The sequence below is a fragment of the Chiloscyllium plagiosum genome, unplaced genomic scaffold (genome assembly GCF_037043375.1).
Source record: "Chiloscyllium plagiosum isolate Xiang-an unplaced genomic scaffold, Cpla_swu_hap1 HiC_scaffold_37, whole genome shotgun sequence".
NCBI lineage: Eukaryota > Metazoa > Chordata > Chondrichthyes > Orectolobiformes > Hemiscylliidae > Chiloscyllium > Chiloscyllium plagiosum.
In genome coordinates, this window is record NW_028270175.1 from 88038925 (window position 1) to 88057635 (window position 18711).

An 18711-nucleotide genomic window follows, 5' to 3' on the forward strand; every position below is an offset into this window, starting at 1 on the left:
TATGAAATCATATTTGGATTACCTTATCTGGGAACGAACGGAGAATTGACAATTCCAGAAACTAAAGATTTGTTCTAAAGAAATATATACTGGGCTTGTCCTCCTCTTTATCTTTCCTCAGGAAACAGAGTTAATTAGCACAGACTCCGCCCCCCTTGAATTCACCGTCCATCCCATCCGGCTGGGAGATTGGGGCTTAGTAAAATCATGGACAGAGACTAAATTACAGCCGGACTGGGAAGGGCCGTATCAGGATACTTTGATTACCGAAACGACAATAAGGACAGCGAAGAAAGGCTGGACTGACTCCACTCGGATCAAAGGGCCAGTGAAATCTCCATTTGAGGAAGAAGTCTGGACAGCCAAATCAACGCAAGAACCGCTGAAACTCAGGGTGAAGAGACTTAGAGTAACTGATTATACAGTGGCGACGCGAGCACGGGATTATTTCTGTGGGATTGTGTATTAAGTTTTTTTGTGCTTCAGCACAATTTTTAGAATGCTGGGGAGGCTTAGAGTTGTGATGCTAGCTCTCTTAGTATTGGGATTTTGTCAAATATAATTTTCATATGTGTTATTAACGGTCCCTGAGTCTGATAATCAGCAAGTAATAGACCTGATGCATGTAACTTAGTAAATTGTGAGGATGTAGCTAATCAGAGACAGTACCGCAGCTCATAGATACATCTTAAGTCCTTTGGGGATGGTACTTGGTATAATGGTCTTGTCACAATACACCGGGCCACTTTCTGATCACCTCTCGATTGTCCCGATAGAGAGCGAAACCCAATATACCTAATGATAAAGAAAACCACATGGCTCAAAGCAATTTTTTTTGTGGGGGGGCGGGGGGGGGCACCTGTGAGATACAATTAGATGAAACATTTGGGATTGTAATGTAAGCAAATGGGAAGGATTTCTTGGGCTGTTGTTTTCAAATTAGCGTAGGACAGGGAAAACGGGCAGACATTTTGGATAATAAGGTACAAGCTTTCACCCCTCCCGATGATCCTAAAGTAGTAAACATTATAGAGATAAAGGACTTGAAACAGACCATCGAAATAGAAACTGGGTACGGGGATGCAAATACCTGGTTTGAATGGGTAAAGTATACTGTAAAAAGTCTGAACAAGAGCAATTGCTATGCATGTGCCTCCGGTACACCAGTGGCCCAGGTGGTTCCCTTTCCGCTCGGGTGGAAGCGAGACAGGAAGGGCATGAAATATTTGATAGCACTGTAACAGGATAAGACTGCATGGAATGATAGGAATTACACCTCCCTGTCTGATGTTCCCTCACTTGGAGAAGGAAGATTCAAAAGCCCCCCCCCTCCGTTTTCAGCCGCAGTCGGAAATCACACGACGTGTGTGCATAGACAAGGTACAAATCGGTCTAGAGATTTGGGGGAGCTGAAAGTATGTTCAGAGATTAAGACTGTCACCGAAATGGACAAGGGAGGAAACTACTCAGCACCAAAGGCTCCCCGAGCGGATCTGTGGTGGTACTGTGGACGCAAAATATTGAGACCCACCCTATATGCCATTGTACAATTGGCAATTCCATTTACCCTGGCATTTGAGAAGGAAAAGATAGTGGGGGAAAAAGGAAGGAGTAAGAGATCACTGTTAGACACTTCTTTCGATAACAGGATTTATCTCAATTCTGTAGGAGTCCCTAGGAGTGTACCTGATGAGTTCAAGGCTCATAATCAGATTGCAGCAGGCTATGAGTCAACTCTCTTTTGGTGGGTAACAATTAATAAAAATGTAGATTGGATAAATTACATTTTCTATAATCAACAGCGATTTATAAATTATACAAGAAATGCGGTTTAAGGAATATCAGAACAGCTCGATGCGACAAGTTGGATGGCATGGGAAAACAGAATGGCCCTTGACATGATTTTAGCGGAAGAAGGTGTGTGTGTGTGTGTGTGTGATGTTAGGAGGACGTTGTTGTACCTTTATTCCTAATAACACTGCACCTAATGGTTCAATTACTCGGGCGTTAAGGGGATTGACTACCTTAGCAGAGGAACTGGCTGAGAGTTCAGGAGTATAGAACGTAGAACATAGAACATAGAACAATACATAGAACATAGAACAATAGAACAATACAGCACAGAACAGGCCCTTCGGCCCACGATGTTGTGCCGAACATTTGTCCAAGCTTAAGCACCCATCCATGTACCTATCCAATTGCCGCTTAAAGGTCACCAATGATTCTGACTCTACCACTCCCACGGGCAGCGCATCCCATGCCCCCACCACTCTCTGGGTAAAGGACCCACTCCTGACATCTCCTCGATACCTTCCACCCTTCACCTTAAATTTATATCCTCTTGTAACACTCTGTTGTACCCGGGGAAAAAGTTTCTGACTGTCTACTCTATCTATTCCTCTGATCATCTTATAAACCTCTATCAAGTCACCCCTCATCCTTCGCTGTTCCAACGAGAAAAGGCCTAGCACTCTCAACCTATGCTCGTACGACCTATTCTCCATTCCAGGCAACATCCTGGTAAATCTTCTCTGCACCCTCTCCAAAGCTTCCACATCTTTCCTAAAGTGAGGCGACCAGAACTGCGTACAGGACTCCAAATGTGGCCTATCCAAAGTCCTGTACAGCTGCAACATCACTTCACGACTTTTGAATTCAATCCATCTGCTAATGAACGCTAATACACCACAGGCCTTCTTACAAGCTCTATCCACCTGAGTGGCAACTTTCAAGGATCTATGTACATAGACCCCAAGATCCCTCTGTTCCTCCACCTAAGAACCCTACCGTTAACCCTGTATTCCGCATTCTTATTTGTCCTTCCAAAATGGACAACCTCACACTTGGCAGGGTTGAACTCCATCTGCCACTCCTCAGCCCAGCTCTGCATCATATCTAAGTCCCTTTGCAGCCGACAACAGCCCTCCTCACTATCCACAACTCCACCAATTTTCGTATCATCTGCGAATTTACAGACCCACCCTTCGACTCCCTCATGCAAGTCATTAATAAAAATTACAAACAGCAGAGGAGCCAGAACTGATCCCTGCGGAACTCCACTTGTAACTGGGCTCCAGGCTGAATATTTGCCATCTACCACCACTCTCTGACTTCGACCGGTTAGCCAGTTTTCTATCCAATTGGCCAAATTTCCCTCTATCCCATGCCTCCTGACTTTCCGCATAAGCCTACCATGGGGAACCTTATCAAATGCCTTACTAAAATCCATGTACACTACATCCACTGCTCTACCCTCATCCACATGCTTGGTCACCTCCTTAAAGAATTCAATAAGACTTGTAAGCCAAGACCTACCCTTCACAAATCCGTGGTGGCTGTCCCTAATCAAGCAGTGTCTTTCCAGATACTCATAAATCCTATCCCTCAGTACCCTTTCCATTACTTTGCCTACCACAGAAGTAAGACTAACTGGCCTGTAATTCCCGGGGTTATCCCTATTCCCTTTTTTGAACAGGGGCACAACATTCGCCACTCTCCAGTCCCCTGGTACCACCCCCGTTGACAGTGAAGACGAAAAGATCATTGCCAACGGTACTGCAATTTCCTCTCTTGCTTCCCACATAATCATAGGATATATCCCGTCAGGCCCGGGGGACTTGTCTATCTTCAAGCTGATCAAAATGTCCAACATATCTTCCTTCCTAACAAGTATCTCTTCTAACTTACCAGTCCGTTTCACACTCTCCTCTTCAACAATACGGTCCCTCTCGATCGTAAATACTGAAGAAAAGTACTCATTCAAGACCTCTCCTATCTCTTCCGACTCAATACACAGTCTCCCACTACTGTCCTTGATCGGATCTACCCTCGTTCTCGTCATTCTCATGTTTCTCACATACGCATAAAAGACCTTGGGGCTATCCTTGATCCTACCCGCCAAAGATTTTTCATGCCCTCTCTTAGCTCTCCTAATCCCTTTCTTCAGGTCCCTTCTGGCTATCCTGTATCCCTCCACTGCTCTGTCTGAACCCTGTTTCCTCAACCTTATGTAAGTCTCCTTCTTCTTCTTTACTAGACATTCAATCTCCCTCGTCAACCAAGGTTCCCTCACACGACCATTTCTTTCCTGCCTGACAGGTACATACATATCAAGGACACGTCGTATCTGTTCCTTGAAAAAGTTCCACATTTCCACCACATCCTTCCCTGACAGCCTATGCTCCCAACTTATGCTCCTCAGATCCTGTCTTACAGCATCATAATTACCCTTCCCCCAATTGTAAAACCCACCCTGTTGCACGCACCTATCTCTCTCCATAACCAAGGTGAAAGTCACAGAATTGTGGTCACCATCACCAAAATGTGCACCCACTAACAAGCCCATCACTTGTCCCGGTTCGTTACCGAGTACCAAATCCAATATGGCCTCCCCTCTGGTCGGACAATCTACATACTGAGTTAGAAAAGCTTCCTGGACACACTGCACAAACACCGCCCCATCCAATCTACTTGATCTAAAGAGTTTCCAATCAATATTTGGGAAGTTGAAGTCGCCCATGACTACTACCCTGTGGCTTCTGCACCTTTCCAAAATCTGTTTTCCAATCTGTTTCTCCACATCTCTGCTGCTATTGGGGGGCCTATAGTAAACACCCAACAAGGTGACTGCACCTTTCCTATTTCTGACTTCAGCCCATACTACCTCCAAAGGCAGATCCCCCTCAAACTTCCTTTCTGCAGCCGTTATACCATTTCTAATTAGCAATGCCACCCCCCCTCCTTTTTTACCACTCTCCCTAATTTTACTGAAACATCTGTAACCAGGAACCTCCAACAACCATTCTTGCCCCTCATCTATCCACGCTTCCGTGATGGCCACAACATCGTAGTCCCAGGTACCGATCCACGCCTTAAGTTCACCCACCTTATTTCTGATACTCCTTGCGTTGAAGTATACGCACTTGAGCCCATCTCTGCGTCCGCAAGTATTCCCTGTCAGTGCTACCTTCTCCACAGCCTCCCTACATTCTTGGACATCCTGACAAACAGCTAGCCTACTTGCTGGACTACAAGTCCGGATCCCATTCCCCTGCCAAATTAGTTTAAACCCCCCCGAAGAGTGCGAGCAAACCTACCCCCCAGGATATTGGTGCCCTTCTGGTTCAGGTGCAACCCGTCCTGTTTGTACAGGTCCCACCTTCCCCAGAATGCAGTCCAATTGTCCAAATATCTGAAGCCCTCCCTCCGACACCATCCTTGCAGCCACGTGTTCAACTGCACTCTCTCCCTATTCCTTGCCTCACTGTCACATGGCACCGGCAACAACCCAGAGATGACGACTCTGTCTGTCCTAGCGTTTAGCTTCCAGTCTAACTCCCTGAGCTCTTGAATGACCTCCCCACCCCTCTTCCTACCTATGTCGTTGGTGCCAATGAACACACCCACTCAAATATCAGTCACTTACCTTCCCGACCAGCTCTGCGCTCCAACCTCACTTCCGCCCAGCTCACGCCGCTCTCTGCTGAGAAAAGCATCTCTCACGGGATGGTTTGAATCATGGTTTGGAAAATGGAAGGGGTGTGGTGTTTTCCATTCTTACTTCCCTGATAGTAGTAGCCGGGGTATTGGTAGCTATTGGCTGTTGTATCATTCCCTGTATACGAGGACTCACCCAAAGACTGATTGAGACAACCTTAATAAAACAGATGCCCCGAAAAGGCAATCAGGCAGAGGAACTTTGTCGATTAAATAATGAGGGGATGAGTGAGACCAAGATGGATGAAATCACCGGAATGATGCTTGCGAAATTTGGGGGCAATGCTTAATAGAAAAATGCCGAAGATAACAAATGATAATTAAAGAAAAAGGGGGAAATTGTGGGATATAGGTAAAGTAGTGTTACTTCTGCAATTATAATTACTTCAGCTAAATGCACTTACACCAGTGTATAATTGTTTCAACCAAGAGCTGAGTCAACAAGAATGAAAACTACGTGGAGGAAATATATAATTGTTTTTGTATTAGCTAAAATGTGCATACAAGAATGAAATGTGCCTGCAAACAGTGGTAGATGGTACAGACAACGAGATAAGGTGCTGTGAGGATGTAGGTTAAGCCAGATATGCTTGTACAAGCAGGAGTTATAAGCATTTGTTTCCCATTCTGCAAAAACAGAAAACAAACACCAATTAAAAGGAAGTAAGGTTCAATATGGTTGGGGAAAGGGAGGAAATGTCACAAGTGGGGGATCTAGATAGAGGTGATGGAGGATATACCTAACAATGGGCCACAGCAGGATGTGGTGAAATGGCCAAGTAAAACTTGTACTTTGTTATGCACAAGGCCGGATAAGGCAAGAGAGAAACAATAGTAATGGGCACCGGGTTTGAAATAGTGAGTCCGACATAAAATATGTATTTGCTAAACTCGATGTGCCTTATTCAGTCACCACGCTTGCAAGCGCCTAATAAACAGACTGATTGCTTCAGATCTTGTCTCGGACTGAAATTATTGAAGCGAGTGAGCTTTGTTTCTCACACTTGGTAATTTAAATTTACTGTGCTTTCTATTCACTCAAGTTCTCATATTAATTGCTCCTCGTTTTCGTCTTAACTTTGAGACAAATCTCAAAATTCCCGGCACAATAAAAGCGATATGAATTATAAATTAGTATCTGGCCAAGAGAATCAATGAGCAGCTACATAAACCTCTTGAACATCCGAGATATTTGAATGAAAAAGCAATGCCTTCCAAAAAAATCTCTGCACGTCTGCCTCCTTTTTCAATTCAATAATCCTGCAAATAGCTTATAATTGTCAGTTGATCTCTCTTAATGAGTATCTAATCAATGGCATTGTAAACCACTGAAAAAACTGAAACTTTTATTTGCTAAAATGCAAAGATTCATTCTCAATTCGTTATTAAAACAATAAGTGAACCATATTTACCTGTCCACTAAGGTCAAGTGACCTGTCGCCCATAATTGAACGTTCTAAATATTCCGACAGCTGGAGAAATCGGAGCTAAAAAGACCAAACCAAAGCAAACATTAGACAAAATAATCAGCTCCAAAAAACTGTGGAAAGCCCGGTTAAATAGGTCACAAAGGGTCGAGAGATCCAGTCACAGCCAGCTGTGCTTTGGAGAGTTTGAAGCAGACTTCCTGGCACCTTGACTTTCAGCCAGTGCCTGAGCGTTATGCACCTCGCTTGAAAATGACGACAAGTGAAGGGTGTTTTCACGAAACCCATTGAATGCTTAGAATCCAGATGGTTGGTAAAATGTTGTGAAACATTTCCCAGATCATGGAAATCAGCTCAACATTATTGAAATCAAAGTACTCGTAATGGTCTTCAAGACCACCTAATTAAGTGCTCGGTGAAAAACACTTTATAAGTGCCTTATTGTTCTCAGATGAATAATCACAGCAAACATCACAGTCTCACCAGATCCAAAGATATGTTAGAGAAACCTTATTATATTTTACACACTACATCTTTCCCAGACCCATGATGACACCTTATTTCTTATGACTGAGGATACTACGCGTAACATGTATCGAGATGAAGCAAGTCCTGAATATAGGACTTTTTTCTGACAGATTTCCAATCCAAAATTTACGATAAAAATGTAATTGTGGCTTATTGCATTGTCAACAGATCCCCATTAAACGTATTTATGTGTTTATTCAGAGACAATATTGAAAGAAATACGTTGAAAAATGCTGTTGACTGTATGCTTCTGTGAAGATAAACCTTCCTTATTGACTTATTTTCTTTATAATTCTGACTCAAATGTCTAAATATTGATGATATGAAAAATTGCATGAATTAAATAAAATGCAGAATTTGTTCTTATTATATGTTATATTTCTCCAGAAGAAAAGTAGAGAAACCAAGTAAAGAAATCTTGAAGATCTGAGAATTTTGAATGACAAACCATTTCTGATCAATGTTCACTGAATGTCTAATGCCTTTCCATATCATCATGCCAGAATTTGCATTCTCAGCTGACAGATTAAGAAATATCTAGTCAACATCAGAGCAAATCTATTTAGCAATATTGAATCATTTATTTTGCCAAAGTTCTAAAATTAATTATCAATGCATTGTCATTCCAAAAATCACACAGTAATTCAGTTTAGGTTTTGTTACAAACATCGTCAAATTCACACTTTAATTTATTCCAGTATTTCTTAGTGTCAATATTAAAAAAAAATAATAGTTCTCTTATTCCAGGATAACACAAACACAAACTAATTAATGATTCCTTATCCAACACTCATAGATAATATCTGTTCCCTTCTCATTTGAATGTTCACAGAAATCATTGGATTAATATTCGGCCTTACATATTAAGAGACGTCTGATTATTTTACACTCCAATAAATTCTGTTCATTTTTACACATGGCGGGCAGCTATATGAGATTTGTAATCATTTTTAAGTTTGCTATGAAATGTTTTTAAGATTAATTGTTGCTTATATCCAATATTTAAGAATTGATCAAATCCAGTACATTGGGCTTTAAGTGTGAAATTAAGGCTCAGTAACATAAACGTATTGCATTGTACAGAAACCAATGATAGCGAATGGTGATTTTTATTTCAATACTTGAATCTTAGTTGATTTGCTGTTCTGGGCATGGCCTGCCCCCACCTGGAATAGAATGGTCCATATTGGCTCATACAAAATGCCTGACAATCAAAAACAGACTGCCTACGTTAGAACTAAAATACAAGGTGTCAGGGGGTGATAAACTAGACTAACATTCTGTTCCAGCCTTAAATAAAAAGAAAGCACACTACCAATGGACCTACTCCAACGCCAGGACTACAGCATTCCAGACATTTCTTGATAAGATCATGTCGACATACAGACAAATGACCAATCGTGATCTTCATAAATGAAAGGATAATTGTCCCAGTAACTGAATAAACAGCAGCTGCAGTGTGCAGCCCAGTTAACTCACTAAGCAGTTATCATGACAACAGAAGAGTTCATTTGTCAGATATAGTTATTATTTTACAGTCACTCAGAATATTAAACAAAGGTTCTAATTACAGATTCATGAATATAATAGGGGAAATTTGCAACATAAGTTTGATACATGTAACCAATGCCTACTAAAAACATTACAGAAGAGCATTTAGACTGAGATTTGAAGTTGGTAGTTTTAGGAATTAGCTTCACTGTATGATGTTGACAGCCCATTAATTATAAAGTCCTGACAGAAAGAGTAGCTGCACACAATATAACGAACTTTATAACACAAGACATATTACTAATGTTATAGCAAGGAAGCTAAAATTAACTGTCTTTTCTATTTCTTTGTACATACATAATTAAGACAGTGAACGATATGAGGGGTAATTGACTTTGATAAAATAAAATGTAAAGAATAGTAGAATTCAAAATGTCCCAACTGATAAGGTATCCTGAGAGGAGCGAGGGAGTTCAGGAATAACTTTGGAATCTAAGTCAATAAGATGCATGGAAAGATCCCAATAGGAATCTGGGGATGTCCATTAGAATGCCCATCTGCGATTATGTATTTCAATTGGGTGGCTGGATGAGGAGTGAAGGGCTGTAACCACATTGCATGTGGCAATTTTGATGCAGGAAGTCCATAAAAATGCGATTTTTACTGTACATGTTACAGTGTGTCATGGATCTCCCTTCCGAGATTGGCCTCGGGGGACAATTCCTTCATTAACTGATTGCTGCATGAGTAAACATCTTCCACATGCCTGAGCTCACCCTGCCTCCTGAGTCCTCATTCCCTGTCAGGGGAAAACACTTCTACAGCTATGATGACATTTCAATTCAATACAAACATTTATTGTGTGTGAAATGATTACATTCAGACGATATAATTTTCATGATAAAATTGCTTTACATTTACTTTGTTTGCTGTCCAAGAAAACATTTCGATTATATCCATCTGTTCTTTTGTTCAACCCAACACTAAGTTTTAAATTATTGTAAAGACTACAATGGGGGAAACGGGAACGAGTCTTCAGCTCAAATGTCATAGGAAATGACTGTTTCCTTTTTTTCAAACAAATTGCCCTCCAAAAGGATTTTAATTTTCATTTCATATTAAGAAAAAAAATTGCTTGGAAATGTTGACAATTCTCCTTTTCCTCCCATATTAGATGTCAGTGAACAATAATCACACAGTTATGAGAATTCGTTTCCGTATCAAATGTCAGTGACTCTATATTTTGTTCACAATAATAGTCACTTTTATGGCCTAATTCATTTCCTCCTAATTCTAAAAAAAAATCGAAACATTTATTGTGGTAAAAATTACATCAACAAAATTGGTATGACTCTTCAAAAAAAACCATTGGAAGCATATAAATCTTGCATTGCCTGCATTTTTAAACAAAATTATTTTTTTTTCAATTGTTGCTGAATGATTTTTTTACATCATACAGCTAAGTTTTATGTTTTAATTTTCAGTTTCTTAATCTTAATGAATATCCAATCAACATCAGAGCAAAGTGTTTTCAAAATATTAAGTCAATTTATCTGTCAGGATTCTAAAAGCAATTATCAATTACAATAATTGCACAGCAATTTAACAAAGACTTTGTAAAAATGCAGTTTTTTTAAAAAAAATCATTCATTATTTCTTATTAATACCTAGTTGTTCAGGCCCATGCACATACCAAACGACCAATAATATCCCTTGCAAAATTCTTTGTAAATGTCTGATTTTTGCTCAGGTGAAATATAACAATTATCTCAGCCTTTGAAATTCAGAGAGCTCCAATTACTTTTCCCTGCGATATTACTCTTAATTTCTACATATTACTCAGTCTAATATCAAGATGAGATATCTCATTATTCTCAAATTCACGAAAATATATTTTTTAAAATCCCTTTGTTGCTAATATATCTTATATCTAATAATTGTGCAATCAAGTCAGGGCTACAAATGTGGAATTATGCTTCTGTACAATAAATATTGCAAGGACATTGCAATGTACAATCTCTCAATCATTGTGAATATTGTATTTATTTTAAACTTGGAAACATTTTTGAATTGATTTGATTATAATTTATTTCGATGCTGACACTTACTGCATATCCAATCACAATATCAATAGATTACTTGGAGGTATCATCGTCCATTCCAATAATCACAGTATCTGTTATATACTTTCTTCTGGTCACTCAGAGCAAAATGTATCTAATTCCACTCAATCAATATTCTTCAGAAAATATTTGAGAATGTTGCAGTCATAAAGCTGAAATATACAAAGTCAAGATAATCATTAATTTTCTCTTATTCTGTAAATCTTAGTTAAAACAACACAGAATTTTATGCTCCAGTGCTATAAATATGAGAAAAGATCAATCACTTATCAGTAAAATAAACAAATGTCACTTGCTATTATTTATCAATTTTTAATTATTGGTCAGTTTATGAATTGTGTGAGATTTGTTTTTAGCTTTCCTGTCACCTATTTACATTGAATGTGACATTGAAATGGTGTGAAAATACCAGGGTGTGTTCATTTGAAAGTTCAATTTGCATATCTCTCACTTATCCCGTTGATTGCATGACGGTTTAAGAACGTTTCACTGAGCAATCCTCGAAAAAATCAAAAACTGTCTGATTTTAAATCAGATCATTTGCACCCAATTATCACTCTGTTCCTAATTCATGCAAATATCTCAATTTTATTGAACCCAATGTTAACACTATACAATACACACAAAGCAACACAAAGACTTCCATCACCATCTAATTATTGTTCAGTAGAATAACCTGAGTAAGTACCTCATTGCTCCTGAAACCAATGACAACAGTAAACATTTGTTTACTATTCCATGCAACAAGTGCAATTGATATCTTCTATTTCCGTTCAGTAGTTAAATATGATTTATGTTGCTTACAACAATGCTTCTACCTTATCACGGATATTGACTGTAATACAATCACGCAAACAACAAACGTTTTGTCATTCTAAAAATCTTTAAGTTTACTTAGTTTAAATTTGTGTGCAAGAGATATTTCAAATTACAACCATTTTGTTGTATAATTCAGCAAACCGAAATTTTGAATTTGGGAAAGTCTCCATTTTCGCAAAATGGAAGTAGTTTTCAGTTTGTATAACACATTAAATGACTGTGTTCTTTCCAAATCACGCGCTCTGCAAAATGATTATTGGTTTCATTTAATTGTAAGAAAATAACTGTTTTGAACATGTTGATTCTTCTTGTCTTTTCTATTCCAACATTATTCATCACTGTACAACAATGAACAATTATGATAATTCCTTTCCGAACCAAATGTTATTGACTGCATCATTTGTTCACTTCCATGCTCACTTTCATTATCTATTAACTTCCTTCCAAATTCTGACACAAATGTCTGAACTCTGATCATAATATTAATCATTTAAATTAAAATAACATGTCTCTATGATGAAACCATTTGATAGAAATTCATATTTCTTGTGTTACCTTCATTTTTTAGTTAAAAAATTTCTATAATCACTGAATGGCTCATTTTTTTCTTCAATTCATAAAGCTAGTTATTATATTTTATTCCACAATTTACCAATTTTAATAAATATCCTATCAACATAACAGCAAAGTATTTTTGAAATGGTGAATCATTTTAATTGTTCATATAACAACATTATCAAGTCATTATCATGATAATAATTGCGCAATTATTTAAGAAAGTATTTTGAAAGTCACTTAAGCAAAGTGATATTTACATTTTAATGTAACCAATTGTTTCTGAGTGCCAATACTGCAATATGAAACTTTATTTTCAGGTCAGGTTTCCCACAATGGATCCAATGACTTCCCATCCAACATTAATTGTGAATGCCTAATGTTTGCTTATTTGAATGATCTCCGTAACCACAGACTTTAAATTCACAGACCTGCAATTTCCTTTCATTGCAATAATTCCTGTTTGTTTGAACTTATTCCTCAGTCACATAGCAAAACGAGATTACTCATTATTTCTAAATTTATTGATCGAATTTTATAATTCAGTTGTTGCTCATACCTAACAATTATTCAATCCAGTATATGCTATGAATGTGGAATTACGGCTCTTTACATGAATAACTATTGTACTGTGCAATCTCTCAATCATTGTTAATATTAATTCTAATTTTACCCGCGGAAACATAGTTGAATTCATTTAAATATATTTCACTTCTATGCGAACATTTACTATATTTCTAATCATAATAAGATTTAAGTATTTTTCATGACACAAAATCATATAAAATTCCTGCGTTTTGTTAAGTCAAATGAAAAAGAATTAACATTTCTGCATTGTTTCATTAAACAATGACAATGCATTTTGAATCTTTCGAAGTTGAGCATTTTTTCAAAGAAGGGATGTTGTCTTCAGCTGAATAACCACATTGAATGACTAATTCACAGAATCTGTCGTTTATTCTCCTCGAGTTCCCAAGCAACCATATTAACTAATTCTGCTGGTTCTAAATTCCTGGAAAGTATTTGATATTGTTGCAGTCTTAAAGATGAAGAAGTCAATGTGATATTACTGATTTTTTTTTATTGGAAAGAGCTTAATTCAAACAGTTCAGGCATATAAATTGCTATTCTGCAGTGTTACAAAGATGAAAAGCAAGTCAATTTCTTCATCAGTGAAATAAGCAAATGTCACTTCCCGTTGTCCATTAGTTAGCTAATTCCCAAGTTTGTAATTAAATAATGCAATTCATCTGAATATTTAGATTAGATTACTTTACAGTGTGGAAACAGGCCCTTCGGCCCAACAAGTCCACACCGACCCGCCGAAGCGCAAACCACCCATACCCCTACATTTACCCCTTACCTAACACTATGGACAATTTAGCATGGCCAATTCACCTGACCTGCACATCTTTGGAACTGTGGGAGGAAACCGGAGCACCCGGAGGAAACCCACGCAGACACGGGGAGAATGTGCAAACTCCACACAGTCAGTCGCCTGAGGCGGGAACTGAACCCGGGTCTCTGGCGCTGTGAGGCAGCAGTGCTAACCACTGTGCCACCGTGCCGCCCACATCCACTCGGCTAAGCAATCTAAACTGGAGACCTGAAAGAATGAAGAACAATGACGTTGCCCACCCCAAACTTTTGAAATGCTTTAAGGACTAAATAATTTTCTAATTATTGTTCATTCATGATTTGTCAGAGATTTCTATTTTTTGTTTTCCATTCACCTATTCATATTGAATGTAAGATTGATACGCTTTGGCAACATCAGAAAGTGTTCACTTGAAACCTGATTTTGCACATCTCTCACTTATCTCACTTTTTTCATGGGGGCTGGGCATTGAGAACAGAGGATCAGTGATTAGCACTCGTGTCTTACAGTGTTATGCACTTGGGTTTGATTCCATCCTCGGCTACATGTTTGTGTGGGGTTTGCATGTTCTGGTTTTCTCCCACAATCCAAAGATATGCAGGTTAGGATAAATTGGCCATTCTAAGCTGCACGGTCTGTTCAGGGATGTGTAGGTTAGGTGCATTAGTCAGGGGTAAATGTCCAGTAATCTGAGAGCAGAATGGTGCTAAGTGGATTATTCTTTGGAACGTCAGTGTAGACTTGTTGGGCCAACTGGCCTGTTTCCACACAGTAGGGATTCCATAAACTTAGAATTGTGTTTCGCTAAACAAAACTGACATTTTTTTAAATGTTGCATTTAAAACATATCTTTAACTGTCAATTGTCAATCTTGTAAAATATCTCAATGTTACTGAAATCAATGTTCAAACAAAAGACTGCACATAAAGCCACACAAAGATCTTCGTGACCATGTAATTACTTTTCAGTGGAATAATCACAGTAAAATTTTATTGTTTCTGAGATCAATCGCCATTATCACAGTAAGGTTCTGGTTAACATTCCCTTCAATAAATGCAATCGTTGTCCTCTGGTATTTCAGTTCAGCAGTTAGACACCATAATGGTTGTTCAAAGCATGGTGATTCTTTATTATGGGGAGAAAGTGAGGGCTGCAGATGCTGGAGATCAGAGCTGAAAATGTGTTGCTGGAAAAGCGCAGCAGGTCAGGCAGCATCCAAGGAACAGGAGAATCGACGTTTCGGGCATAAGCCCTTCTTCAGGGGATTGGAAAAGCGCAGCAGGTCAGGCAGCATCCAAGGAACAGGAGAATCGACGTTTCGGGAATAAGCCCTTCTTCAGGAACCGAAACGTCGATTCTCCTGTTCCTTGGATGCTGCCTGACCTGCTGTTCTTTATTATGAATGGCTAAGGGTTCTAACGGCAAGAGATGCTGTTTGATCTGATTTGTTGCGTGTTCTCAAACAGGTTTTCACTATAAAAATTGCAAAAAAATGTGTTAATTTGGTCTTCTTCAACTGCTGATGTTAACATTTACAGTTCATGTTCATTAAACAAATTTGGAGAAAGTGAGGAAAGCTGTAGCATTGGAAAAGGGCAGGTACACCCAAAGAGCAGGATTTCTGATGAAGGGCTCATGCCCAAAACGTCGATTCAGCTTTTCCTTGAATGCTGCCTGACCTGCTGTGCTTTTCCGGCACCACGCTCTGTTGACATTAGAAATATTTGACTGAATATTCAGAGATAATACTAAAAGTTGCCTCTGTCAATTTACTTTGCTGTGTTTTCTATTCACTGAATTTATCATGTTAATTGCTCCTTTTTTTCTTCTTAAATCTGATACAAATTTCAAAATACAGAACACATTAAAATTCACATAAATTATAAATTTGATTTCTAAACAAACAAAAAACAATGGAAGGCAATATAGAATTCTTGAACAGCCTACACATTTGAATGAAAAAGCAGTTGCTTCCAAAAAATGTTTCCACGTCTGTATCTTTCTTTCAATTCAATAATCCTGCAAATAGAGTATAATTGTCAGTTGATCTCTCTGAATGAGTATCTAATCAATGTCAATGTAAACAGCTGAAACATTAACAACAGATTGATGATTGGGTGTTAAAGATCTTATTTGAAGTCAACAAATGTTTAGAATTTACTTGAATCCCACCAGAAAACATTCTTGAATCATAATACAAGAAGTGAGATATGTGAGAGGTGTGCAAACCTTATTTTTAAATGAACAAATTCCAATATTTTCAAAGCATTTCAATCTTACGGTCAAAATGAACAGGTGAATGGAAAAATAAAAACAAGTTTCTGACAATTCATAAACTGAACAACAATTACAAATTCACTTTGATCAAAGGACAGAGTAATATTTAAATGAATCACAACATTTAGTTACAAAGTAGGCAATCAGCTGACTGACAAGTAATAGGTGGTAGCATTTGTTAGTTTACTGAAGAAGATATCAACTTTATTTCCAATTTATAGCACGACAGAATAATGTTTAATGTGTTTCAATTGTTTGAACTTGCCCCTTTGCAACAAAAAAAGATCAATCTCATTACTTAGACATCGTAATCTTTAATTCTGCAACATTTTCAAATATTCTCCAGGAACTTAAAAGCGACAGAATTAGATACAGGTATCCCCACTATCCGATAGTAAAGCGTTACTATGAAACCTTACATAAGCTGAAAAGGCGTTAGTCGAAGAAGCATTCATTTATATGGGAAACATCTCCACTTTTTTCGTAAAAGTGAAAATCCTCTTCAGATTTCTTTCAGTTAGAGAAAACAGGGACAGATGTAAGTATTTTGTAAAAGCAAAGTGGCTAAGGCGAATTTTCCAACACATATTTCTTGGTAACCTGACTCAAATAAGTATCAGATTTTGTGATTATTGATATAATACATAAAAGCAGATCTAATGTTGGATTGAAAAGCAATTCAGTCTGTGCTTAGATACTCTCTAATCACCATTCAGAGCAGCTCGCGTCTAGTAATAGAGACACTACCACAGCTCCACAACTCCTTACATACTGTTCCCACCCAGGACGGCAGGACTGCAATATTGTGTTTCATGTGGTTTCTCAAATGAAAACTAATCAGCTGTTTATTGTTGTAATTTGAATGGGAATTAATTAGGTAGTGTGTAATGGACTGGGAATTAAACAATATTTTACAATAACAATAAAGGAATGATAGTCTTAAATAAACAGGAATCTCATGACAATTCTTTGAAAGACAAATTGACAAAACTGCGTGGTCATTGTACTTTGATTTAAAAATGCATCAGTCATTCAATGTGAATATTCAGCTGAAGGCAATTTCCCTTCCTTTCAGCAATGTACAACTTCCACAAATTCAAACTGAACAGGCATTGATAAAGGAAGGAACAAGCAGATGGTAATTCTATTTTCTGTACATAAACGTGCGATGAATTTTAAGTATGTTTTATATATGTAAAAATGAAATTCTTATTGTGGTTCGAAATGCAATAAATGTTAGCATGAAGTGAAATATAAACAAATCAATTCAACTGTGTTTTCTCAGTTAAAATACAGTTCAATATTCAAAGTAATCGAGTGATTGTACACTGCAATATCTTTACATTATTTCAGTGCTGAGACATAATTCCACATTTATACCCCTTATAGTGAAGCAAACTTGTGCCAGGAGTCAGAGGGGGTAGGGGAGGTCCTTAATGAGTACTTTGCTTCAGTATTCACGAGTGAGTGGGACTTTGTTCTTTGTGACGACAGCGTGAAACAGGCTGATTTGGTCAAACAGGTCGATGTTAAGGCGGAGAATGTGCTGAAAATATTGAAAAACCATGGGGATAGATAAGTCCCCTGGGCCAGAAAGGATATAACTTAGGTTGTTATGGGAAGGGAGGCAAGGGATTACTGTGTTTTGGCAATAATGATACGAATAATGATACATTTCATCTTGCTATTTGACTGTGCTATCTGCGAAAATGAACAGGAATTGTTGCAGGGTAAAGTAATTAGGTTTTTCTAAATTTATAAGGCTGGGATTACACAGATCATTCAAATGAGCAAAAGTCATATTTTTAACAGTGCGTGTTGCAGCAGAAATAATTAATTATTTTGTAGGTGTGTTGATTGGAAATAAAATGCATTTTTATATTACTGTATAGGTACTAAGGAAGATTGGATTAAATTCAAATATAAACTTCACTGTAGTTGTTAGCAAGACTAAACTAAAGCATTTAATAATTATTGTCATGCAAATTCCTTAATAATTACTGTTAGAATCCTGAAAAAAAGGATATACTGTACCATTTTTCAAACTGTCAATAAATTAAATTGTGAACCTCAGTATACTTATTACCCAGACCAATTATTATGCAATTATTGTAATTGTAATGATTTGATAACTCGTGCTAAATCCTAAACAGATAAATTGGTTCAATACTTTGTAAGCATGTTGCTCTGAAATTGATTGGATATTTATTAAGATCGGTAAACTGAGGGATCAAATATAATAGCTCGCTTGAAAGAATTGAAGGAAAAATGAGACAGTGTTTATTGAACAGGATAGTTTTTGTTTAAAATGCAGTTGATGCAAGAATAATATATTTTCGTCCATTGGTTTTCTTGTAGAGACATGTTTTTTTTTAAATTTTGTCATGATTCAAGGTTGAGACACTTGTGTCAGAGTCTGCAAAGGGGAGAGTGAGAGAGAAAGAAATTCTAAAAACGCAGAAAGGAAAGGAACTGGCGAATAGAGGAGCTCCTGCCAACATCTTATTGGGTGAGCTGGAACGCAGACTAGTCACAGAATTATAGCTTACAATGTCCTAGACACCACCGTCACCATCCCTGTATGTCCTGTCCCACCGGCAGGACATGGATGTAACTG